Consider the following 27,687-nt stretch of genomic DNA (forward strand, 5'->3'; position numbering starts at 1 on the left):
TATATGACCTTTTTAAAGGTGACAATCTTTTTTTTTTTTTGAGCTTGTGAAAGAAGGCAACAACCTCTGACAAACCTAACTGTATTGGACCCCTTGGATACTGATGTGGCTGATGTAGGAACTGATGTGGTTGTAGGCACCAGAGAGCACCAAATATTGGGATTCCTTCATGTGAAGAATTCACAATGGCCACCTCTTTGTAGTTTTATTTAGGAGAAAAAGGTTACAGACAAAAATGAAGAGATACAGTGGACCAGGGATAGTAAATATGAAATATAATTGGAAGAGCACATAGCAAGAGAAGGGGTTTTAATAATTAATGATGGAAAGGGCAAATTTCCTAGTGGAACTTATCCAGGAGAAATGGATCATCCCCTGAAGATGGAGTGTTCTAAGTTGGCAGGCTAAATTCTAAAAGGAATTTAGCACCTTAAAAGAGTTAGTTAGCTATAGAAGAAGGAGAAAGACACCAATAAAACATGGTGAGGATTGAGAAGAAAGCATAGTGGGGAGATGAGAGAAGAGATACCATAAAGCATGATGGGAGGAGGGGAGAGATATGATGAGAAATGGGGGAGGGATGAATGGAAAGACACCCCAAGAATGTTATGATGGACTAACCCAAGAAGTTCAGCAAAACTGGCATGAGCCATGGACAGATTTTATAGGGGGAATTTAACCTCAGGACATGATAGGGAATTCTGACAGGACATAGTTGGGCTGCCCATGACCTCCACAGAGGTGGACCTCTGTGGGATCTGACATAACCTGGATTTTTTGGCTGTACAAGACAGGTTGGATTGTAAGGTTTAATTGATCTCCATCAGTTCCTTTCCCTGTTTGCCTCAGGGCAATACTTCAGTCTTTCTCTGCCAACTGTATCCAATCATCTAGAACCTCATCAGGTACCACCTAGCCAAGAAATAAAAACAATAATAACAAATGAAAACAAAATGCACCCTACCAAAAACTCGAATTTTGTATTCTTAGAACAACTGATGAAATATTTTCTCTCTGTGTGTATGTGATTAAAAAAGTTGTTCAAAGAACTGAATCCTCCTGAACAAATCCCAGAATATGTTTCTTGAAATAAACTATTAAACAAATGAGTAGCCCATTTAAAATGGGATGATGAAGCATTCCTCAAAATGTGAAATTATTTTAATTGGCTTCATATTTTTTCAGCTTCTATTGAAAAAATTTATCTTTACATTGGGGACTCATTATTAAAAATCACATTTCCATTTCCATGACTGATTACAGGAAAAGGAAAAAAACAAAAAACCCTGTGATTTAATTGGCATAGGAACTTCCAGGAAAGAAAACTCTCAATTCATGAACAGATATAGTTGATCTCCCCAAGTTAAGAACCCTTTCTACAACCTGTGATCTTAGCCAATTAGAACACTGGAAACCTAAAGAATTTGCTCAAATTTGGAATTATGCCCAAAGGATCATCAGACTGTGCATATCCTTTGATCCAACAGTATTTCTACTGGGTCTGTATCCCAAAGGGAAAAGGACCCACATGTGCAAAAATGTTTGTAGCCGCTCATTTTGTAGTAGCAAGGAACTGGAATCTGAGCGGATGCCCATCAGCTGGGGAATGGCTGAATAAATTATGATATATGAATGTAATGGAATATTATTATTCTATAAGAAATGATCAGCAGAATGATTTCAGAGAGGCCTGGAGAGACTCAGATGAACTGATGCTAAGAGAAGTGAATAGAACCAAGAGAACACTGTACACAGCAATAACAAGTTTATGTGATGATCAGTTCTGACGGATGTGGTGGTGATTCACACCGGGTCTTGTAACGAAGAAAGCTATCTGCACAAAGAGAGAGGACTGTGGGAACTGAGTGTAGAACATAACATAGTATTTTCACTTTTTTTTTGGTTGTTGTTTGCTTGCATTTTGTTTCCTTTCTTATTTTTCCTCTTTTTAATCTATTTTTTCTTGTACAACATGATAAATGTGGAAATATACATATAAGAACTATACATGTTTAATATAATTGGATTACTTGCTGTCTAGGGGAGGGAGGTAGGGGAGACAGAAGGGAGAAAAATTTGGAAAACAAAGTTTTGCAAGACTGGATATTGAAAAAATTTTGCATGTATTTTGAAAATAAAAAGCTATATGATATTTGTGGAAATATGTAAAGAGGAATTGCATATGTTTAACATAAATATGTATGTATATATTGGATTTAACATATATTTCTGCCATGTTTAACATATATTGGACTACTTGTCACCTAGAGGAGAGGGTGAGAAAAAGGGGGGGTTAAATTGGAACACAAGGTTTTGCAAGGGTTAATATTGAAGAATTATCCAGGCATATTTTATTTTATTTTATTTTTTGCTGAGGCAATTGGTGTTAAGTGACTTGCCCAGGGTCATATAGCCAGGAAGTATTAAGTATCTGAGGCCAGATTTGAACTAGGGTCCTCCCGATTTCAGGGTTGATGCTCTATCCACTGCTCCAGCTAGCTGTCCCCTTTGCCTCCCACATATGTTTTGAAAATAAAAAGCTTTAAAATATATATATTGGATTACTTGCTGACTAGGGGAGAGAGGGGGAGGAAAGAAGGGAAAAAATTAGAACACAGGGTTTTATAGGGGTGAATGTTGAAAATTATTTGAAAATAAAAATCTTTAATTTAAAAAAAACTATTATTAAAAATAAAAGAAAATAAAATAACTAACAAAAGAGAAAAGAATTTGCTCAATGCCAAAAAGACAATTAAGTCTCAGAAATGAAATTGAAACCCAGATCCTCCAGGATTCTAGGGTGGCTCTCTTATCCATACTGTCAAGCTATCCATATCTTCTGATTATAACTGTAATTCCATATTTCCAAATATGTTCATCCAAGTCAGTTTTATTCTGCCTTAATGTGTCTTCCCAGTCCAGATGTTAAAGAGCTAAATGCTCTCTAATGCTAAAAAGCAGGATGGTTGGACAATCAACATAAAGTGATATTGACATCCATGATGAAAATAGAGAGGCCCAGGAGTAAGATCTTCATATAACAGAGAATATAGAATGTCCCAAGCAGAGATCCTAAAATTACAGCTGAAAAACAGATGTAGGTTGTAATATTATTTTATTCTACCCTTGAGCATACAAATCTCTGAAATAGGTTTAATTATTTTTAAAATAAAAATTTTAGTGACAAAAATTTTTACATTTAATTATGATAGGGACACTGCAGAGGGGGACCTTGGGGACATAGAACCCTGGAGGATCTGGGTCTGAATACCTTAAGAGAGAGGGAAAGAAGATTAGAAAATGGAAAATTAGAAACAGAGGCCAGATAGAAGGTGAGTGACAACAGAGCCAGAAAGAACAAATACTCAAAATAAAGAATTTAGATACATTTCAAAGAAGTCAAAACCAAAGTCAACTCTCAGCAAATAAAATCAAAATATGACATTTTTCTCTGTTGTCTTATTTTACTGACCATAAAGATGCCTTTAGATTGCTTTACTCTTTCGAATTACTGCAATAGTCCACCTGCCAGGAAAACAACACAATGATTTTCTAAGACTACCTCAATTTGGGTCGAAATAGCTACTTCCATAGGCCTGAGGCAGCACAAGAGAGTTCAACATCTCTTCCTTTTCTGTCCCCCTCCATTTCCCCTTCCCCCCTCCCAGCCTCCTTCTCCTCCCTCCGAGATACCCCAAATCCCCTGAGCAGGATGTGGCTGAACTGATGTAACCAACCATCCCGCAGGTCAATTTTGAATTAGCCTGCAATCCTGCTTGCTGCCAGCAGCAGCCAAAAAGTGCAAATAGCATTTTGCACAAGCCAGCTGCAAAAGGAAACTGACCAAGATTTCACGGTTTCCCCATTCAGTCCCTCAGTGGTAAAAGCTACAGCACTTGACAGAGAAAGCGACTAGAAAAGGACCTTCAAGTAAAGAAGCACCTTTCCCCATTCCCTCCTCCAGTTCTCTCTGGGTCTAAAGCACAAGAGGGAATACACAAAATGACCATTCCTCGATAGTTTCTTACTGCAGGAAGTGCCAGAGCCCTGAACACATGGAAAGACTCTTCAGGGAAACAGACTAGAATACTATTAGATTTAATCAGAGGCCCCTTCCATATGTAAAACTCCACAGCTGCCCTGAAGAGAGCAAAGAAAGGCCCCAAAAGGAGAAATAAAAGCATAGAAAATGAGAAAGGGGTGAGGTGGTGGAGAGTCAAAATAGGGCGAGAATGACTTCAACAACAACAACAACACAAGGCTTGGAGGGGTAGGGAAATTGAGGGAGAAGATACTGAAAAAAGCACAGAAGAAACACTAAAGTCAAACAAGCAGAAGGGAAGTGAGTGGGGGATGGGGAAGGTCAGAAGTAAGACCAAAAAAATCCAAAAGTAATCAGCACTAAAAAAGCAGAAAAAGTAAAAGTAGAAAGAAAAGAGAAATGCAGAAAAGAGCCTGGGGGAAGGGAGAGACAAAAAGATAAGGTTGAGGAAGTAAGAGGAAAAAAAGGGTGAGGAATAATGATAATTCTGGGAGTGATCCTAAAGGTGTCCTACACTAATGTCAAGTGCTGTAGTTAGTTCTTAGGGGGAGGAGGGGAAATGTTAAATTGTCACCTGAGAGAACAATTCAAACCAGGATCTCTGCTTATATGAAACTTGGCCTGGATTCAAAAGTTGTGTCTAAAATCATTAAGTAGTTTTGAGGACAAAAGGATTTAACATTTTCTTATTTCGTGTTGGATTTTTTTTTTCTTAATAGCCTATATACTTGGCAGTGATAAAATTATCTAACATAATAAAGTCACATTATCATTACGTTTTGATTCATTTTTTAAAAAGGTGCTCTTCATTCTTAATTACAAATCTTATTTGTGTGGTAATGGATAGAGTGCAGAATTTGAAGGAGGAGCTGGGTCCCAATTTTATCTCAGACACTAAAGGTGTGGCGCTTATAAGTCATTTATCTTCTCAATCTCAGCTTTCATATGTAAAATGAGGATAATAAAAGCCTCACAGGAGCTGTAGTGAGAATCAAATGAGATAAAACATACCTAATGCTTTGAAAGACTTAAAAGGTCTATAAAATTATTAGCTGTTATTACTATGTATCTGCTTAAACTGTGGTCAAAAATCATCTTATATACTTTTAACTACCCTTGCCCCAATTCTAGGGAATTGTTTAAGATGTCCTATCAACTACATTTCCATTATTCTAAAGTGGCCTATATTTGGGGAGTGGGGATGAGCGTGGGGGAGGGAGAATTGAAGGAAAAATCGATGGTACAAGAAGGAGCAACACTGATGTGGCAGCTTATCTGATCACAGTCCTAAAACAGAGCAAGAACAGCTGCCTTCTCAAAGTCCCCAAGGCTCAGCAGGCTATGTGCCCCTCACTGTCCTAAGCAGCACACTGGAATACTGGAAGGGCGGCTTGCAGTAGCAACAGAGGTATTTGGTATTCCTGGATCTCCTAGCTTGAAAAACCTCAAGCACTCCCAAACATTTATTCAAGAACTACTCATTCCTAAAGTTCACATTACCGCCCCAGATGGAGAAAACAGGGAAATAAGTGATTTGTTGGAAACAGTTAAACTGGGGGAGGGGAAAGGAAAAAAAAAAAAAAACAACAACCCTGAATATTTAAAAGATTTCCACTTCCCTGAGTCATTCTTCTTAACCACTTCTCTCAGAGACACTTAACTTTAAGCTTTATTTACATGGACTTTAATTTTTTGTGCAACTTCACTATATTGCCTATTTTGGTTTCTTCTTTCACTTGGAGAGATTACTACTGCCTGCCATCCTGGCAAATCCCATTCGTCAGATTCCTAGCTATGTAGTCTTCTTGCTTACATCATCCAGGGAAAACCTAAATTATCTGGAGGAGCCCAATCACCTACGATCAAAAATTTGGCACCTTCCCCTAGGCCAGTCCAGAACTCGGAGAAGATTAATTACTCTTCACTCTCCCCTTATCTCTTTCCCAGTCTCCCAAGCCACCAGATCCCGGCACACACATCTTTTCCCTGGAATTTATGTGTCCAGATCTCCTCTTCCAAGCTTAGGGATCTGACAGAAGTTGAGCAGATCCCCTACACGGGGTGACTCAGGGCCTGGTTCAGGCAGAGTTTTAAAAGCCACCATTCTGACATAACGTTAGCCATACTTCTTATGTGCTAAGATCAGCTTGCTTTCTATCCCCCAAAGCCTGACCTGAACCAGTCTGTGCTCCTTTCACATCCTTGCAAGGACCTGCACTGGCTCGGTGCTTGGAAGATACCCACCTCTATGGATCAGGAGTGGCTAGCGCGACGACAAGCACTTCTCCGTGGAGAAGCTAGGAGATGGGGAAAGAAAGGTGGGGGCCCTTTCGGAGGTATGGAGCTTCCCCTGGTCACAGTCAACTCCTCCTCCTCCTCAACTCCTCGAAGAGTCTCTTGGCCCTCCTGAACGCTCTAGCATCCAAGCTCTCAATGTCCTCTAAGAGCAGCATTTGAGTCTGCAGGTACAGAGCCAGTCTGCACCCCCTGACCGAGGGATCGGGCAAATCTTGAAAGGAATGGGGGAAGGGGGTCGGGGAGTTCGGCTCTCTGGCGGGTCGGTAGCTACTCCCTCTTTCTTTCCATGCTAGCGGAGGAGGCAGGAGTTGGGGAGAAAGGAAAGGGTCCTCCCTGAGGCGTCCTACACCCCCCACGCTGAGCTCCCATGGTGAGAGTGGGGACCAAGGCCAAGAAAGGAGTGAGTTCTGCTGGTGAAAAGGCATTGTTTACCAGCGAGAGGGAGACGGAGAAAGAAAAAGGGGGAGAGAGAAAAAGGGGAAGGGGAGAGGGAGAAAGGAAAAGAGGAAGAGGAAGAAGGGAGAGAGAGAGAGAGAAAGGGGGGGAGAGAAGAGGGGGAAGGGAGGGAGGGATAGAAGTGGGAATACACCTCACACCTTCCCCAGGGCTTCCCTAGGACTTCCAGTCAAAGGACGAGAAGAGCAGTGGAAGGCTCCTTCGGGGAATAACCCCCCTGGCCTTGACACTAGGACGCCGTCTGCTCCTCCCATACTTTCCCCCAGAGTCCCCCAACAGCTTTAGGCAACCCAACCCAGTCTGAGTTCGGAATTCCCCACCTCCACCACCCGCCCGTTTTCGGGTCTCCTACCTCCCACCCCACCCCCACCCAGGTCCCGGCCGCGCTGCCCTGAAAAACTCCACGTCAGAGCCTGAGCCCGGGTCCGGGGTAAAGCTCTCCGGCAAAGCCCCCCTCAGCCCACTCCCCTCCGGGAGCGGGACTTAAACGTCCACGCTCGCAGGCTCCGAACGGCCCCCCCAGCTCTCCACTCAGCACCAGCCTCCGGGACAAACTTTCCAACTCTCTCGGTACAGAGGAGAAGACCCGTCCCAGTCTCCGCCGCGAACACGCAGGGGCTGTCCCGCAGGGAGCTCAGATCCGGCCCCTCCAGCCCCCGAGGCTCCCGCAAAGCCCCCCGCACAGATACGTACCAGGCTCCACGCATTGTCAATCCGGCGCTCGCGGGGGAGGGAGACCCCGCGGTGGACGTCTCGTCCTATCCCCGCTGGAGAGGCGAGCAGGGGAGCATGACTTCAAGCGGAATGGAGAATCCCGGGGCAGGCTGAGCGGGGCCGGAGGGGGCGGGGGACCAAGGCCGGGGCTCCCGGCTCCGGAGGGGAGCCCGATGGGCTGCGGTTGCCGCTTGGCCCCGGAAGGGCAGCCCTCGGCAGGAGCAGTGTCTCCCCTGGACAGACCTCTGGAGTGAAGCTCCAGCCAGCTCTCGGCTCGCTGGACCCAGCGCTCGGAAGCAAGAAACAAAACACGAGGTGGATTTACCCAAATTGGAGGAGGATTCTTTCCCTCGTCTCCCCCCCACCCCGGGCTTGGGCCAGGAACTGGGGACCGGATAGGGGAGTGGGGAGAGGGGAAGGAGAGAGACAAGGAGACTAACCTTGTCAGATTTGCCTGCGGTTACCTTTCCCCCGTGGCACTGGGGGGCATCCACAAGCAGACAAGGTAAGGATCCCAATGCGGGCAAGTTCTAATCTACAAGAAAAGAGATGGCAAGAAAGGGAGAAAACCAGGGAAATTTAACATGAAAGGAGTCTATACTCCCACCTTCGCAGGTAAGGAATCATCTGATAGAAATCCAGGTGCTTATTAACCTCTGAGGGAGGCACCTTTATAAAATCTACATGTTATAAGGGGTCCCAGGATACGAAAGGAATATTATCTATTTGCTGGGAGCAAAAGCTCTTAATCAATGGTTCTTTTTGAACTTAAACTTCTTAGGAAGTTTGGGGACCTAGGTTTGTTTGTTTGTTCTGGGTTTTTCACTGAGGCAATTGGGGTTAAGTGACACACAGCCAGGAAGTGTTAAGTGTCTTGAGACCCTATTTGAACTCAGGTCCTTCTGACTTCAGAGCTGGTGCTCTATCCACGGGGCCACCTAGCTGACCAGGTCTTCCTGACTCCAGGCCTCCTCAATCAACTTTAATACCTAGGCCCCAAGGCAATATGGTCTCAGACACTTAACACTTCCTAGCTGTGTGACCCTGTGCAAGTCACTTAACCCCAATTGCCTCAGCCAAAAAAAAAAAAAAAAACAAAGGAAAAAACTGAACAACAACAGCAAGAGTTTATAGGAGTCCAATGGAATTTATTAGAGAAACAACTTGGTCAGCAACATGAAAAAAAAAATTGGAATGGGGAAAAATTTTGATATAGAGAAACTAACCAGAATGCTATTGTAATAATTCAGGTGAGAGGCAATGAAGACCTGAATTATGGAAGTGACTATGAATAGAGAGAAGAAAACATACACCAGAGAGGCTATCAAAATAGAAATAATATGATTTAACAACTGAGCAGATCTGTGGGGTGGATGAGAGTGAGGAATCCAAAGAAAACACCAAAATTATGAGCCTAGCTGAGTAGAAGGATGTCCTCAATAGAAAAAAAAAATCCAAAAGACAGGTTGATTTTGAAGGTAGGATATGAGTTCAGTTTAGGATGAATGTTGAAAATTTTCTAAACATGTTTTGAAAATAAAAAGCTTTACTATTAACAAAAATATAAGCAAAGATATTCTTCAATATTCACCTTGCAAAATCTTGTATTCCTTCCCTTTCCTTCACCCTCTCCCCTAGACAGCAAGTAATCCAATATATGTTAAAAATGTGCAATTTTTCTATACACATTTCCACATTTATCCTGATACACAAGAAAAAGCAGATCAAAAGGGGAAAAATGAGCAAAAAAGAAAGCAAACAACAACAAAAAATGAAAATACTATGTTGTGATGCATCTTCAGTCCCCACTTTCCTTCTGGATGCAGATGACTCTCTCCCTCACAAACCTAATGGAATTGGCCTGAATCACCTCATTGTTGAAAAGAACCATGTACAACAGAGTTGATCATCACATTATCTTGTTGTTGCCCTGTACAATGTTCTCTTGGTCCTGCTCATTTCACAGAGCATCAGTTCATGTAAGTCTCTCCAAGCCTCTCTGAAATCACCCTGTTGACCATTTCTTATAGAACAATAATATTCCATAACATTCATATATCATAACTTATTCATTTATTCCCCAAATGATGGGCATTCACTCACTTTCCAGTTCCTTGTCAATACAAAAAAGGCTGCTATGAACATGTTTGCACATGTGGACCCTTTCCCCTTTTTTATGAGCTCTTTGGCATATAGACCCAATAGAGACTTTGCTAGATCAAAGGATATGGACAGTTTGATAGTTCTTTGGGTATACTTCCAAATTTTTCTCCAGAATGGTTGGATCAGTTCACAACTCCACCAACAACATATTAATGTCCCAGTTTTCCCACATCCCCTCTAACATTTATCATAATCTTTTTCTGACATCTTAGCCAATCCGAGAGGTGTATAGTGGTACCACAGAGTTGTCTTAATTTGTATTTCTCTGATCAATAATGATTTAAAGCATTTTTTCATATGACTAGAAATGGTTCTAATTTCATCATCTGAAAATTGTCTGTTCATTTATCAGTTGGGGAATGGCTTATATTCTGATAAATTTGGGTTAATTCTCTATATAGTTTAGAAATGAGGCCTTTATCAGAACTCGTGGAATTGCCCCTTCCCCCCATTTTCTGTTTCCCTTCTAATCTTGGCTGCATTGGTTTTGTTTGTACAAAAACTTTTAAATTTATTTCATAATGTTCTCTAGTTCTTTGGCCATAAATTTCTTCCTTCTCCATAGATCTGAGAGGTAGATGATCCTGTGTGCTCCTAATTTGCTTACAGTGTCACCCTTTATGTTTAAACCATGATTTCAACCTTATCTTGATATAGAGTGTTTAGGTATTGGTCATTGCCTGGTTTCTGCCATACTATTTTCCAATTTTCCAAAAAAGGTTGGTCAAATAGTGAGTTCTTATCTAAAGGAAGTTTTTTTTTTTTTTTTTTAAACCCTCTGATTAATTGATTTCCCCCTAGATTAGCAGATGAAATTTTAGGTGGTTTAGGTGCAGGTAAAAGAAAGAAATGAGGTGCTAAGATCTTAAAAGGAAATACAAAGAAGTATATAGCAGTTTGCCCTTTAAAAGGTTTAAAGAATTTCTCCTGTCTTGATGGAATTAAAAAATAGCTAGCCATTGCTGTCTGAAAGGTCACCCTATCTTTTGTGCCTTACTTAAAAAGCAAAATACATTCTCTAAGGAGTCAATCCAGGCAGACAATTCTGCAGTCTGACCTCTGGCAGCAGAAAAGAGAACATGCTTTGGAAAGAGAACCTACACCTTGAGAGGTTTAAGCAATTATTCTCAGACTCTATGGAGATGAGAGGAAAAGATTTCTCTTTCTCTCCCCCATCCACAATGAAGAGCAAGTATTCACCAATAGGAGACGCCAGAATTAGCATGGAATAGGGAACAAGCCCAATGAATAAGTCAGTTCAGAGGGAGTTAAAGCTTGGGTTCTTTGTGGTTAAGATGTGGTCAAGAAAAGATCTAGGGAGCAGGGCTGAGTAACCAGCCTGGCAGAGACACTGTCCCTAGGAAGAACAGAATCAGGATAACATAAGAAGAGAAAGTTACATCTGTTCTCTGCAGTGACAGTTACCTGGGTCACATGAATAGGTTCCTGTAGAAGCTGTGGGAAAGTGCAGCCTAAATTTTTTGGGGGGGTAATGTTATGAATTTATTGTTCATGCTATGCCGTGTTAGTAAATTTTTTCCTGCGAGTTAAATTTTCTGGCTGACTGTTAAAGGTAAATGCATAAGTGGGTGCATAATCATAACTCATATATACTTAACACCTTAAGACTTACAAAGTGCTCCCTTTTCCCCCAACTCTGCACTACCTCACCCCCTTAGGACAAGTGTTATTGTTTCCATTTGACAAATGAAAGCTTCAAAGTGCCATTAGTGGGAGGAAAAAAACAAAACTAGCCTGAGAGTCAATGATCAAATGAGATAATGTGTAGATAATTTAAAGTGTTATATAAACATTGTCATCATTGTTGCCATCTTCATCATAATAATCATCAGTTCCTGTTCTACCTCTGACTGTAACACTGGGCAAGTCACTTAGTATCTCTGTATTCTAAAGATAGAAAGTGAGGAGAAAGTGTTGACCTGCTTTAGCAGACAAAGTTTCTAAGAGTTTTCTATGCTAATGAAATCACAATTTCAGCCTCAGGCCCTAACAAAGAAAGGGAAACAGACCAGGAGGCAGACCTTAAAAGGAATTTTTTTTTTTGTCCCAAGCTACATAACTGAACTTTGCTGGAGTTGGGATTTGAACCTATATCTTCTGGTTCCAGGGATTCTGCTCTTTCCAGTACAGCAGTAAGCATCCAAGGAGGTTATTGTTATTATTATTATTATTTGGTCAAAAACAATCATCTATGTCAGGAAGCCATTAACATTTGGGTAAATTATTTCCAAATATGAATTTTATACAAAATACTGTGAAGGAAAGAAGAGGGAAATAATGGAGAGGACTGCGGTTTCTATTATTAAAAAATATATAGAGACTTTTGGGGGTGGAACCAAGTTATCAGAGTAGAGAAAGCTGGACTCTCTCAACATTGCTCTCAAAACAATTTTAAAATAATTTCTCAAATAAAACTCTAGAATAGTAGAGACAACAAAAGGTCAGAGTGAGACATTCCTCTTGACCAAGGCAACATAGGAGACTGAAAAGAGATATCTTTGACTTGGAGGAGGAAGCTGGTCCAGAACCCATGTGGATGATTTAACAACAGTGGGACTAGCTGGTGAAGACAAGAAGTAGCATCCACTTTGAGAGCTCTCAAGCCAGAGGTGTAAGGGGACCCAGTAACTGATCAGAGATCACAGGAGACTCCAGAGTTAACAACGAACACAGAACTAGATACTTTGGCAACTCCATTGCCTATACCTACTTCCTGGTTGTAGTTCAAAGGCAAAGAGGAGTACTTTAAATCTTACTTCATATTCAAAGGAATCTGGGACCCTGAGGAACAGTATTGTTTCTTGTCCTAAAAAGCAATATCAATTGTAATCCTAAGGGATCAGGGGCCCTTACTGGACAAGGACCAGAAAATGCTGACCAAGAGAGTAGTAATCACACCTCTCCTCAAATCATCCCACATCTTGGAAGCATCAAAAACTCCAAAACTTCAGAACTATCTCTGAAAACAGCCGTTTGAAAAAGCCTGAAACTTCAGATAGAATTCCTCCCCACACACATGGGAACAGAGTCCAACATTAACATAAAGTTCCAACAAGAAATAGGGTGGAAAAAAATTTTTAAAAGACAAAAAAAATAATTTGACTACAAAAAACTACAATGGTGACAGGAAAGATCAAGACATAAATTCAGAAGAAGACAAGGAAGTCAAAAGAATGAAAAGAAAAGCAATTAAACAGGGGGTGATATGAATTGGACACAAGCCCAATAAGAAATCTAGGAAGAGCTAAAAAATTATTTTCAAAATGAAATAAGAATTGTAGAGGATAAAATTAAGTAAAAAATGAAAATAAAGGAAGTAAATTATGAAAAGACAAGGAATAGCCTGAAAAAAAGAGACACATGAAACATAGTGATGAAAAGAACATCTTAGAAACCAAGGATTGTCCGAATGGAAACAGAGGTACAAAAGCTCAAATTAGAATTTGGCAAGTGGAACTTAATGACTACACAAGACATCAAGAAACAATAAAACAAAGTCAAAAGAATGAAAAAATTGAAGAAAATGTGAAATATATCACTGGAAAAATAACTCCCCTGGAAAATAGACTTAAGGAGGGATAATTTAACTATTATTGAGTTACCTAAAAGCTATGCACAAGAACCCAGACATCAAAAGAAAATACTTTATGAAATAACATTCAAATACTGTGGAGCCACACAAGATCTAATATCTACCACATAAAAGGAGCAGAGCGCTTGGAATATGATATTCTGGAAGCAAAAGAACTAGAATTGCAACCAGGAATAACCAACCAGAAAAAATAAATATAATCCTTCGAGGGGAAAAAATGAATATTTAATGAAATAGATGACATTTAAGCAGTTCTGATGAAAAGACCAAAACTAAATAGAAAAATCTGATTTTCAAATATAAGACTCAAGAGAAAAATAAAAATGTAAACATGAAAGAGAAATAGTTAGGGATTCAGTAATTTTAAGTATTTAAAGAAGATATTTCTGTCTTCTAAGTGCTAGATCATTACTAAAAAAGAAAAGATTTTACATACAAAGAGGGTGTGGGAATGATAAAATTGTGTCGGGATGATGTAAACAACAACAAATGGATAGATGAAGTTTGAAGGGAGAATGAGGAAGGGATCAGAAGAATGGGGGAAATTATCTTACATGAAAAAGATATACAAGAAAGAGTTTTTACCTAGAAGGGAGAAACGGTGAGGGTGAATTGGGTATAGGCAATGCTTAAACCTGACTCACATCTAAATTGGTTGAAAAAGGGAAAAAATATAGATATCCATATCCAATTGGTAATATCTTACCCTGTAATGGGCTGAGGTTTGAGTTGATGCACTGAGGTCCCAAGTATGTGAGGCTAAATAGTAATTGGACTATACTCTATTAATATACATGATTGGATAAAGAATGGTCCCTGCCCACTCTCTGTGCAAGTCCTGATGTGTTGTACAGGAAATGACGATTTTGGTGGGTGGAGGCAGAGAGAGGAAAGGGAAGAGAAGCTGGGAGAGATTGGCCTGGGTTCTTTTCTCGTAGCTGCTGGTCGTGTGGCTGCTGATCCAGCTAGCTTCTTGACTCAGCTGCACACATTGCTATCGCCAATTCTCTTCCACCTCCGATCCTTCTTCACTGAGAATAAAGACTGACGATTTTCCCCTAACCCGAATTCCTGCCTCCTGCTGATTTAAAAATACATGGTCTTCACATTTGGCGCCCAACGTGGGGCTGAAGCTGCCTCCTGAGGTGGAAAGTCACCACACTCTTGCTCACTTAAGTCTCCATGCCCTGTGGGGATATGGTCATTAATCTCTTCATTGCCTTCCTCCTTAATATCAGGCCTCCCTCTTTGGCTACTCCCAGCGGGAGCAATGGGTTTTTTCCTTCTTCTAGGGATAGGGTTTCTTAATGCTAACTGAATTATATTGTATAAATAAAATACCTCGATGGAAATTGAATGAGGACCGTTTTCATTGTAATATGCAGACATCTGTTGTCAAACCAGGGACCAGATCTCTTGAGAGATCTGCTCCTGCTCTACGAACCAAGGGGAGATGCGGTTTAATATACCCAGAAGTCTAGCTACCTGTTCCCAAGTTATAAGTAGCCCTTGTCCTTCTATCAGCTTAAGCATGCTTTCTGTAGCACCACTAGTGGGTGGGGTTGGTGGGGTTGAAGGGGTTGAAGGGGTTGGGGGCGGGGATGGAGAGTCTTTAGCTAGCATTACCCAAAAGGAAAGCAGGAGGAGGTTTCAAGAAAGGGAGAGGTGATAAAAGAGAAAGCAGATAAAAGGACACAGTGGTCAGAAGCAAAATAGGCTTTATAGGAGGAATAGGATAAAAAAGAGAAGGATAAACAGAAGAAAATAGGATAAAGAGGAATTTAGAGTTAGTAATTATAACTGTGACTATGAATGAGATGAGCTTAATTAGAAAATGAAAGCAAATAGCAGAATGGATTGGAAACCAGAATCTGAATTTTTAACAGCTGGCTGCATTTGAGGTGATTATTACTCTGAACAGAAAAGAAGGCTGCCTCCAGAAGCCCCCCAAGAAATCTGCTCTCAGAGAACCATTATATTTTAGAAATAAAGAACATTACATACTACTTATAGATTTTATGTAGACACTTTCTTTTCTTTTCATCTTTACGTTAAATTTTTAAAAACTCTCAGATATGTGTATGTGCTATTGAATATGAAATTCCTTCATTATTGAGTTTTTTTTTAAATTAAAGCTTTTTATTCACAAAGCATATGCATGGGTAATTTTTCCAACATTAGCCCCTGCCTAACCCCCTGCCACAAATTTTCCCCTTCTTCCCCCCATCCCCTCCCCAACCCAGCAGGCAGTCTAATACATGTCAAATATGCCAAAATACATGCCATATCCAATATGTGTATACATATTCACACAGCCATCAGGCTGTTGCACTAGACAAATCAGATTAAGAAGGAAAAAAGAAACTGAGAAAAAGAAACAAACTGCAAGCAAATAACAGAGAGTGTGAGAATGCTTTGCTGTGTACCACTCTCTGTTCCTATGGGTCTCTCTCTGGGTGTAGATAGTTCTCTTCATCACTGCACAACTGGAACTGGTCCAAATCATCTTAATGTTGAAGAAAGCCATGCCCATCATAATTGATCATCATATAATCTCGTTGTTACCATATATAATTGCCTCGGCCTGCGAGGCAGAGTGTGTGGACCCTGGAAGAAAAGAGATAAGGGCAAGAGAGAGAGGACGCACAGAATGGAGGCAAGACAAATCCATCTGATCAAGCCTCATTTTAATGGGTGCAATAGTGCAGATATATATAGCAGTAGGAAAGGAGGCAGGGTTGTGCAAACACAGTACAGGGTGGGGGTCCTAGACAAAGAGTTGGTATCCTGCCCAAGGATGAGCTGCTCAGGTGTCTCTGGTCATAGGAAGCTCTATGATGTGATTAGGGGATGCCTAGATATTTGCCTATTCAAAGTTAGGGCAGTGCTTGGTCATGTAGGATGTGATTAGGAGATTCCTATTCAGGAAGTCTTTGGTATGATGTGATTAGGAGATTCCTATTCAAGGTTAGGGCAGTGGAATGTGGCCCTATGTGGCCATAGATTAGTGCAGTCTCCCCACATATAATGATCTTCTGGTTCTGTTTATTTCACTTTGCATCAGTTCATGTAGTTCTTTCCAAGCCTCTCTGAAATCATCCTGCTGGTCATTTCTTATAGAATGATAGTATTCCATAGCATTCATGTACCATAATTTAATCAGCCATTCTCCAACCTTTGGACATCTACTCAAGTTTCCAGTTTCTTGCCACTATGAAAAGGGCTGCCACAAACATTTTTGCACATGTGGGTCCCTTTCCCCCTTTTAAGATCTCTTTGGGATATAAGCCCAGTAATAACACTGCTGGATCAAAGGATATACATAGTTTGATAACTTTTTGAGCATAGTTCCAAAGAGCTCTCCAGAATGGTTGGATCCATTCACAGTTCCACCAACAGTGTGTCCCAGTTTTCCCACATCCCCTCCAACATTTGTCATTATCTTTTCTTGTCATTTTAGCCAATCTGACAGGTGTATAGTGATATATCAGAGTTGTCTTGATTTGCATTTCTCTGATCAATAGTGATTAGGAGCACCTTTCCATGTGGCTACAAATAGTTCCATATTTGTTCATATTGATGAGGTGAGGTCTAGTTTTTGGGATTCCCGGTGAGGGAACCAAAATATGATGAAGTCTAGATTTAGGGTTATCAGGGAGCCAAATGATGAGATTAGGGTCCTGGTGGTCAGGGAGTTAAATGATAAAATTAGTGGTAGATTCGGGGTTCAGGGAACCAAAATAAGAGGTTTGGCTCTCCTAAATCCCCTTGAGATTCAGCACATGGGTAGGGAGTTTTGGGGAACCCCCTTCTGGCAGCACAGAGATTCTTCATAAAGGAATTTATGAACCCCAAAACCTAAATTGGTAAAAGAGGTTTTTTATAGGCATTGGGAAGTCAGCCTTTGCTATGCATGAATCAAAAGGCTGAATTCCTTAGCAAAATCCGGGCAAGGAAATAAAGTCTAGAGAAATCCCGACAGAGAGGCATAACGTCTCATTAGGGAAATAGGTGAAGGAGATAAAGAGAGGGTAGTATTGGAATAGAATATTGCAGCAGACAGAGTTTGCTATGCCAGGAAGACAGTTTCCTTGGCATTTTAGTTCCTCTGCAAAGAGAGGGTTTTAGATTGGCTCTTTTATAATAGAAGCTTTGGCTACAAGTCAAAGGGAGCTACTGGGGGATAGTGGATGGAGTTCCAAGTTGGCTCTTTTTATCTACAAGCTGGGTTTCAGCTTGAGCTGGAATTGAGAAAATCTTAGAATTGAATGGGTGTTTCTCCAATACAATGGGATTGGTATATCCAACTCTGGACTCAGCTAGCCCCACCTATGTTACAGAGTGAAGCTGTTTGTCCTCGGCAGGGTTTTTACAGTGGTAGGGTTCAAGGAGATTTTCTCCTTTAAGGAGCTCCAAGTGCTTTATCTCATGGCTCATTCCCAAAGTCAGAGAGAGAGAAAGAGAAAGAGTTTGGGGGCTCCCCTCGTCAATATCCTTTGATCATTTATCAATTGGAGAATGGCTTGAACTGTTATAAATTTGAGTCAGTTCCCTATATATTTTAGAAATGAGGCCTCTATCAGATCCTTTGGATGTAAAAATGATTTCCCAGTTTGATTGCTTCCTTTCTAATCTTGTCTGCATCAGTTTTGTTTGTACAAAACCTTTTTAACTTAATATAATAAAAATTATCTACTTTATGGATCAATAATGATCTCTAGTTCTTCTTTGGTCACAAATTCCTTCCTCCTCCACAAATCTGAGAAGTAAACTATCCTATGTACTTCTAATTTGTTTATAGTATTATTCTTTGTGTCTAGATCATGAACTCATTTTGATCTTATCTTGGTATATGGTGTTAGGTGTGGGTCTATGCCTACTTTCTGCCATACTAGTTTCCAATTTTCCCAGTAGTTTTTGTCAAATAGTGAATTCTTATCCCAAAAGGTGGGGCTTTTTGGCTTGTCAAATATTACATTGTTATAGTCATTAGCTATTTTGTTCTGTGATCAACTAATCTATTTCTTAGCCAGTACCAAGTGGTTTTGGTGATCATTGCTTTATAATATAGTTTTAGATCTGGTATAGCTAGGCCACCTTCGTTTGCTTTTCTCTTCATTAATTCCTTTAAAATTCTTGACCTTTTGTTCTTCCAGATGAATTTTATTGTTATTTTTCTAGTTCAAATTCTTTTTTTTAAAAGGAAATATGGTTTTTTTTATCTTTATATTGTCTGAATTTTCCAAACTCCTTCTCTTCTTTCCTGCTCCCAGAGATCTATCCTATATAATAAAATATTACTTTAAAAAAGAAAAAGAGAAAGATGAGGGGGAAAATTCTGACATTAGATTTGATATTCTATACCTATGTCTCCCTACCCCCTTTCTTCAAAGGATTTGGGGAAGGGGTCTACTCATAACTCTCTGGGGGTTAAGTTTATTCTTTGTAATTCTGCCAGTTTGCAGTTTTGATTGGTTTGTGGTTGTTCTTTCCATTTACATTGCTGTAGTAATTGTGAATATTGTTTTCTTGGGTCTGTATACTTCACTCTGTACCAGTTCATGTAGATCTTTTTATGTTTCTCTATATTCATCATATAATTTCTTGTAGCACAGTAATATTCATTGACCACTGTTTGTTTAGCCATTTCCTAGTAGATGGGGAGCTGTTTTGTTTTTAGTTCCTTGCCGCCAAAAAAGTGCTGCTATCAATATTTTGGTGTATTTCCTTTTATCAATGATATGACCAGCAGTGTATCTCTAGGACAAAGGGCATCAACAATTTAGTCCCTTTATTTAAATGATTTCAAATTGCTTTCCAAAATAGTTGTATTGATTTACAGCTTCCCCCTGTCTTCCAACTTTCCATATCTCCTAAACTGAAGCTTTATTAATTATTATTATTATTTTTTTTTGGCTGAGGGAATTGTGGTTAAGTGATTTGCCCAGAGTCACACAAATAGAAAGTGTTAATTGTCTAAGACCAGATTTGAACTCAGGTCTTCCTGATTTCAGGGCTGGTGCTCTATCCACTATGCCACCTAGCTGCCCCTATTAATTATTTTTGATATTTTTTCACATCATGAATTATGGAGCAGCTAAGTAGATGAATGCAAACAGTGTTGTCTTTGGAGTCAAGACCTTAGTTTGAATGCTGTTTCTCATATTTACTAGTTGTGGGATCTTAGAAAAGTCACTTTGCATCTCTGGAGTTCCATTTCTTCATCGATAAAATAAAGGGGCTGGATCCTATGTCCTCTAAATCTATGATCCTCTAAATATGAAAAAGATGGATATGAATTTTTTTGTTTGTTTGCTTTGGCACCACAGTTGCTAGTTAGGGTGCCATTTTGTGATGTCACCCAAGAACAGGACAGAGGAAGAGTATAGGAGGTAGTGGGCTCATCAGAACTGCAGGTGCTAATCCAGAGGGATGTTTGGTCTTGTGGACTTCAAAGAGGTTGCATAGTTCTGCCCTTTACTGCTAGTGTAGACAGTCTATTTTCTTTTGGGATGGGTTGGTATTTTGCTCCACTTTGATGCCTTTCCCTACCACAGTAACAATTTGCCTCTGGTAAGGGAGTAGGCCAAAGTTGTACTGAAAGATCCCTCAGATATGGAAGAGAGGGAGGGTTCTGCAGTTTCTCCTGGAACCAATGTAACTAGGAGCCCTGAAGATTGTCAATTTAGTCAAAGAGTTTGTTCTCCCTAATGGAGAATATTGGCACTAGACTTGCCCCATGAAGCAAAGCAAGCCTAATAAATCCTTTCTGGTTCCTCAGTAATAGGGTATAGCTTCCAGGCCAAGCATCCAGGTCTCTAGGGCACCTCCCACAATGACTACTAACAAGTTTCCACTTTCCTTCTTGCTCAGCAAGTGTGAGACACCCTCCTTCTCCGATGTGACTAAATCTACAGTCAGAATATAGTCACTGAAGAGGGGAATTTGGAACCACAAAGTCAGCATCATCAGGTGGGCACAGATCCCAGAAAACAAAGAAGAAAAATTAGTACCTTCAATACAGAAGTTGGTGAAAGCTCCAACAGCCAGAACACCAAGTGGATGGAAAACAGTAATATAATTCTGGGTTGGGTCCAGTTTCACTGTCTTGATAAGTGAGACAGGTACTTCCATACACGCCATTGCTTCATGAATTGAATCTGTCTCCCACCTTTCCTTGGGGTGTTGAGGGACCAAAACTGGCTGAGGAAGAGCCTAATGAAGATGATTATGCAGACTATGCACCCAAATCAGGTAACTGAAAATCCACTGAGTCCCAGCTAGAGTCTGTAGCCGCTGCTCCAATGCTCTCAGAGAGGCAAGAAGGACTTCATCTTCACCCCAGCAAACTGGTGGTCTCTTCAAGCTGTTCCAGAGGAATGAGGAAAGGGGGAGAGAGGCTGCCTTAGATTGTCCAGTAGGATCTCCGAACTCACCCGGAGCAACCAGTATTCAAATTCTTAAAGAAAAAGTTAAATGAATTATAGTAGGAAACAGACAATGGGTGACCTCAACTTTCCCTTCTCAGAACTAGTTAAGACTACATAAAACAAATAAGAAATAAGTCAAGGAGATGAAGACAATTTTAGGAAAAGTGAAATATGATAGACCTGAATGGTAATATAAAGGATCATATTTCTTAGCTGTACATTACATACATGACACGTTTACAAAATTAGCCTTGTATTAGAGTAAAAGCATCACAACTAAATGCATAAAAGCAGAAATGCACACTTTTCTAGACAAAATGCAAAAAAAAATACATTTAATAAAGATCCATGGAAGCACAGGTTAAAAGCTAATTGGAGCCTAATCTTTTTTTTTTTAATTATAAATTTTTATTGACAGTACATATGCATGAGTATTTTTTTACATTATCCCTTGCACTTGTTTCTGTTCTGACCTTTCCCTTCCCTCCCTCCAATCCCTCCCCTAGATGGCAGGCAGTCTTATACATGTTAACTATGTTATTGTATATCCTACATACAATATCTGTGTGCAGAACCAAACAATTCTCTTGTTGCACAGGAAGAATTGGATTCAGAAGGTAAAAATAACCTGAAATGTAAACAGTTTACACTCATTTCCCAGTGTTCCTTCTCTGGGTGTAGCTGCTTCTGTCCATCCTTGATCAATTGGAACTGAGTTAGAGCTTCTCTTTGTTGAAGATATCCACTTCCATCAGAATACATCCTCATACAGTATTGTTGTTGAAGTGTATAATGATCTCCTGGTTCTGCTCATTTCACTCAGCATCAGTTCATGTAAGTCTCTCCAAGCCTCTCTGTCTTCATCCTGTTGGTCATTTCTTACAGAACAATAATATTCCATAACATTCATATAGCACAATTTATCCAACCATTCTCCAATTGATCGGCATCCATTCATTTTCCAGTTTCTGGCCACCACAAACAGGGCTGCCACAAACATTTTGGCACATACAGGTCCCTTTCCCTTCTTTAGTATCTCTTTGGGATATAAGCCCAAAGACTGGGATTAACAGTGCTGGATCAAAGGGTATGCACAGTTTGATAACTTTTGGGGCATAATTCCAGATTGCTCTCCAGAATGGTTGGACTCGTTCACAACTCCACTAACAATGCATCAGTGTCCAATTGGAACCTAAACTAATCCTTAAGAATATGTGGGTCAAAGAACAAATCATTTTTTAAATTGTTCATTTGTTTCAATTATGACCAACTTTTTGTGATCTCATTTGGGGTTTTCTTGGCAAAGATACTGCAATGATTTACCATTTCCTTCTGAAGAACTGAAAAAAGAAAACAGGGTTAAGTGACTTACCTAGTATCATGCATCTGGTAAATGTCTGAAGTCAGATTTGAACTCACAAAAATGAGTCTTCCTAACTCTAGGCTTAGTGCTCTATGCACTGTATCACCTAGAAATAATGACCCATGTTCCATGAAAAAAAATAACAACAATGAGTAATATTCCAAAATTTGTGGGATGTAGCCAAAGTAGTATTTAGGGGGGAAATTATATATCTAAATATTTACATCAATAAAAGAGAGAAAAACAGAGCAAGGAATTGGGCATGCAACTAAAAAAAAAAAAACACTAGAAAAAGCACAAATTTAAAAAATCCCAATAAATGGAAAAAGAAGTTTGAAGCAGGTTTTTCTGATGAAGGCCTTATCTCTCAAATGTACAGGGAATTGAATCAAATTTATTTTTTTAAAGGAGCCCTTCTTCAATTGACAAATGATGAAAAGATGTGATCTATTCCCAAAGAGCTATAAAGTCATGCATATTCTTTGATCAAACAATACCATTAGGTATCAATCCCCAAAGAGATTTTTAAAAGAAAGGAAAGGACCTATGTGTCCAAAAATATTATAGAATTCTCTTCTCAGGGCACAGAACTGGAAACTAAGGGGAGCCCATCAATTTGGGAATGGTTGAATAAATTGTGGTATGTGATTATGATAGAATGTTATTGTTTTATTATAAATGATGATCAGGATACCCTCAGGAAAACCTGGAAACTCCTCCATGAACTGAAGCAAAATGAAATGTTCTATATACAAAGTAATAGCAATGCTGTGGGATAATCAGCTGTGAATGACTGCTATTCTCAGCAATACAATGATCCTCTGAAGGACTTATGATGAAAAATGCTATCCATCCTCAGAGAAAGAACTGATTCTCTCTAAATATAGATTGATTCATACTTTTTTGGTGAGGGTTTTTTATTGGGGGGAAGGGAGATTTACATTTTTTTCCTCCCTATAATAGGACTTTTATGGAAATGTTTTGCATAACTTCACATGTGCCTTCTTAATGAGTGGTAGAGATGGGGAGGAAGAGAAGAAATCTGAAACTCAAAGTTCTAAAAACAAAAATAAAAAATATTTTACATGTAATTGGGGAAAATAAAACTTAAATACATTAAAAATGAAAACAATAGAATTAGAGAAGAGACTTTAAAAGTCATCTAGTCTACCCTTTTTATTTTAAATGTGAGGAAACTGAGGTTTAGTTGAGAAATTTACCCAGATTTCTCAAACAAGTACTAAATGCCACACTGAATTATAGCCCAATTTTTTTTTATTTTGAAAAAAAATTCTTTACAACATTATCCCTTGCACTCACTTCTGTTCTGACTTTTCCCCTCCCTCCCTCCACCCCCTCCCCCAGATGGCAAGCAATCCTATACATGTTAAATATGTCACAGTATATCCTAGATACAATATATGTGTGCAGAACCGAACAGTTCTCTTGTTGCATAGGAAGAAATGGATTCAGAAAGTAAAAATAACCCGGGAAGAAAAACAAAAATTCTAACAGTTTATGTTCATTTCCCAGTGTTCTTTCTTTGGGTGTAGCTGCTTCTGTCCATCACTGATCAACTGAAACTGAGTTAGATCTTCTCTTTGTAGAAGAAATCCACTTCCATCAGAATACATCTTCATACAGTATCATTGTTGAAGTATATAATGATGTCCTGATCCTGCTCATTTCACTCAGCATCAGTTCATGTAAGTCTCTCCAAGTCTCTTTGTATTCATCCTGTTGGTCATTTCTTACAGAACAATAATATTCCTTAACATTCATATGCCACAATTTACCCAACCATTCTCCAATTGATGGGCATCCACTCAGTTTCCAGCTTCTGGCCACTACAAAAAGGGCTGCCACAAACATTCTTGTACATACAGGTCCCCTTCCCTTCTTTAATTTTTTTGGGGATTTAAGCCCATTAGTAGCACTGCTGGATCAAAGTAGCCCAAATTTTTTATTTCAAATTCTGCACTCTTATCACTTCACCTCTCAATTAGGAATTGATATACCGGTTCTTTTTTTGTTTTTTCTTTGCATAATAGTTTTTTATTTTCAAAAATATATGCAAAGATAGTTTTTCAACATTCACACTTACAAAACCTCGTGTTCCAATTTTTCCTTCCTCCCTTCCCTTTATTCCCTCCCCCAAACAGCAAGAAATCCAATATATGTTAAACATGTACAATTCTTCTATACCTATTTCCACGTTTATCATGCTGCATAAGAAAAATCAGATCAAAAAAGGAAAAAATGAGAAAGAAAGCAAAAAGCAAGCAAACAATGACAAAAAAAGGTTCATATATTATGTTGAGATCCACATTCAGTCCTCGTAGTCCTTTCTCTGGATGCAGATGGCTCTCTCCATCATAAATCTATTGGATAGGTCCGAATCAGTTCATTGTTGAAAAGAGCCCCGTTCATCAGAATTCATTATTGCATAATCTTGTTGCTGTTCTCTTGGTGTTCTCTTGGTTCTATTCATTTAACTTAGCATCAATGTAAGTCTCTCCAGGCTTTTCGGAAATCATCTTGCTGATGATTTTTTATAGATAACTTTTTATAGATTTTTTGATATGATGACTTTTTATACAACAATAATATTCCATAACATTCTTATATCATAACTTAGCCATTCTGCAATTGATGGACCTCCACTCTGTTTACAATTCCTTGCCAATACAAAAAGGGCTGCTACAAACCTTTTTGCACATGTGAGTGCTTTTCCCTTTTTTATGATCTCTTTGGGATATAGAGCCAGTAGTGATGCTGCTAGATCAAAGGATATGCACAGTTTGATAGTCCTTTGGGCATAGTACCATAGTACCATAGTACCAACCATTCTCCAGAATGGTTGAATCAGTTCACAACTCCACCAGTAATGTATTAGTGTTCCAGTTTTCCCACATCCCCTCCAACATTTATCATTATCTTTTCCTGTCATCTTAGCCAATCTGAGAGGTGTGTAGTGGTATCTCAGAGTTGTCTTAATTTGCATTTTTCTGATCAATAGAGATTTAAAGCATTTTTTCATATGACTAGAAATAGTTTTAATTTCTTCATTTGAAAATTGTCTGTTCATATCCTTTGACCATTTATCAACTGGAGAATGGCTTAGATATACCAGTTCCAAGTGGACATAAACTCAACTAGAAATGAAAGCAGTTTATATAACAATCCATTTATTGTTTTTTGAATTTTATCAAATTTTGAAATATTTTAAAGTTAAATGATTATTGAATTTTAGTAGTCCCAAGGACCTGTGATTTCTTTTGTTTGAATTTTTGCTCTACCAAAGTTAATCACAAACCCTCTTTACTTTAATATCACTGCCTCCCCACTTTCACTCTAACTCCTCCACATCCAAATAATAAACAATACTTAACAATCAACATTCTGGTATGATTTTCTTTGAAGCTAACTAGGCTATTCTTCTGATGACAGATATATAGACTGTGACTTGGTTCATAAACCAAGTCTTTCCAAGATCCTATGAACTGTTGGAGTTCTCGATCAGTTTTTTATGCATTAGCCAGTCAATAAGCATTTAATAAGTGTCAACTATGTGTCAGGCACTATGATAAGAGATGAAAATACTAAGAAAGGCAAAAGAAAGTCCCTGATCTCAAGGAGCTCACTATAAAGTGGGAGACAAAATATTCAAGCTAGTACAGAATAAATTATAAATTATCAAATAAGAGAAGCTACTTCTCTTTGATAATTGCTTTGATTATTTGCTTTGATAATTTGATTTGATTTGATAATTTGCTTTGAAGTATTAATACTTTGGTATTAAAAAGTGATTGGGAAAGGTTTCCTACAAAAGATGGGATTTTATTTGGAACTTGAAGGTAGCCATAGAAATCAGTAGGCTGAGTTGAAGAGGAAGAATATTCCAAATAGACAGAGAAAAGAAATCCCCAATCAATCACCAAAATAAAAGTCCTGAAATTCAAAGCAGATTAATAAAAATTGAAAGTAATAAGATCCCCCTCCCCCCAAAAAACTCATTGATTAACAAATAAATCTAGGAGCTGGTTTTCATTGGAAGGAAGCCCAACAACAATAAAATAGATAAACTATTGATTAATTTTATTTTAGAAAAAAAGAAAAAACCAAATTAATATTTAAAAAGAGTGAATATATCACTTATAAAGATGAAATTAAAGCAATAATTAAGAATTATTTTGCCAAAATATATGTCAATAAATCTGAAAATTTAAGTGAAATAGATAAATATTTATAAAAATATAAACTACCCAAAACAGAAAAGAAAACAGACTACTAAAATTAGCCTATCTTTGAAAAAGAAATTGAACAAACTACTAATGAGCTTCCTAAGAAAAAAATTCCTAAACCCAGATGGATTCAAAAGCAAAATGTACCACTTAAGTAACAATTAACCCCAACATTATATAAACTGTTGGAAAAAATAACTTAAAAAGTAGTCCTATTAAATTCTTTTTATGATACAAATATGATTTTGATACCTAAACTGGGGAGAGCAAAAACACAGAAAGAAAACTATAGACCAATTTCCTTAATGAATAGCAATGCAAAAAAATTTTTTTTTCATTTTTTTTTTTTATTAAATAACTTTTTATTGACAGAACCCATGACAGGGTAATTTTTTACAACATTATCCCTTGCACTCACTTCTGTTCCGATTTTTCCCCTCCCTCCCTCCACCCTCTCCCCCAGATGGCAAGCAGTCCTATACATGTTAAATAGATTACAGTAGTCTTGGATACAGTATATGTGTGCAGAACCGAACAGTTTTCTTGTTGCTCAGGGAGAATTGGATTTAGAAGGTATAAATAACCTGGGAAGAAGAACAAAAATGCAAGCAGTTTACACTCATTTCCTAGTGTTCTTTCTTTGGGTGTAACTGCTTCTGTCCATCCTTGATCAATTGAAACTGTTAGATCTTGTTTTCAATGCAAAAATTTTTAAAGAAAATACTAACAAAGAGATTGTAACAACATATCACAAAAATCATGTATTATGAAATGGGATTTATATTAGGAATGAAGGGATAGCAAAACTATCAACATAATTGATCATGTCAATTACAATAAGAACTAAAATGAGATGATCATATCAATAGATGTAGAAAAAAGCATTTGATAAAACATAACACTCATTCCTATTAAAAACAAAAAACACTAGAAATCATAGGAATAAATGGAGCTTTCATTAAAAGAAATAGTATATATCTAAAACCAAGAGCAAATGTTATTTATAACATTAAAGTCTTCCCAATAAGATCATGAGTGAAGCAAGGACGTCCATTGTCATTTTTGTTATTCAGTATCGTATTAGAAATATATCTATAGCAATGAGAGAAGAAAAAAGACAATAAAGGAATGAAAATTGGCAACAAGGAAACAAAATTGTCACTCTTTTGCAGATGATATGATGGTATACTTAGAAAATCTTAGAGAATCAATTAAAAAACTGAATAAACCGTTTACCAACTTCAGCAAAGTTGTAGGTTATAAAATATACCCACATAAATCATCAGCAATTCTATACACTATCAACAAAATTCAGGAGAAAGAAATAAAAAGAGAAATTCCATGTAAAAATAACTACAAACAAT

The 27,687-nt window shown here is 38.6% G+C and overlaps 1 protein-coding gene and 1 pseudogene across 1 annotated transcript in view; both read right to left on the bottom strand.

Annotated features, from left to right (window-relative positions):
* TET1 (tet methylcytosine dioxygenase 1) overlaps positions 1 to 7,895 on the bottom strand; it is a 177,393-nt gene extending 169,498 nt beyond the window's left edge. The window contains exon 1 of the mRNA XM_031956868.1: positions 7,490 to 7,895. The gene's annotated coding sequence lies outside the window, so the exon portion shown is untranslated. The remainder of the gene's footprint in view (positions 1 to 7,489) is intronic.
* Positions 7,896 to 19,643: 11,748 nt separating this feature from the next.
* LOC100935277 overlaps positions 19,644 to 27,687 on the bottom strand; it is a 31,737-nt pseudogene continuing 23,693 nt past the window's right edge.

The sequence above is a fragment of the Sarcophilus harrisii genome, chromosome 2 (assembly GCF_902635505.1).
Source record: "Sarcophilus harrisii chromosome 2, mSarHar1.11, whole genome shotgun sequence".
NCBI classification, from domain to species: Eukaryota; Metazoa; Chordata; class Mammalia; order Dasyuromorphia; family Dasyuridae; genus Sarcophilus; species Sarcophilus harrisii.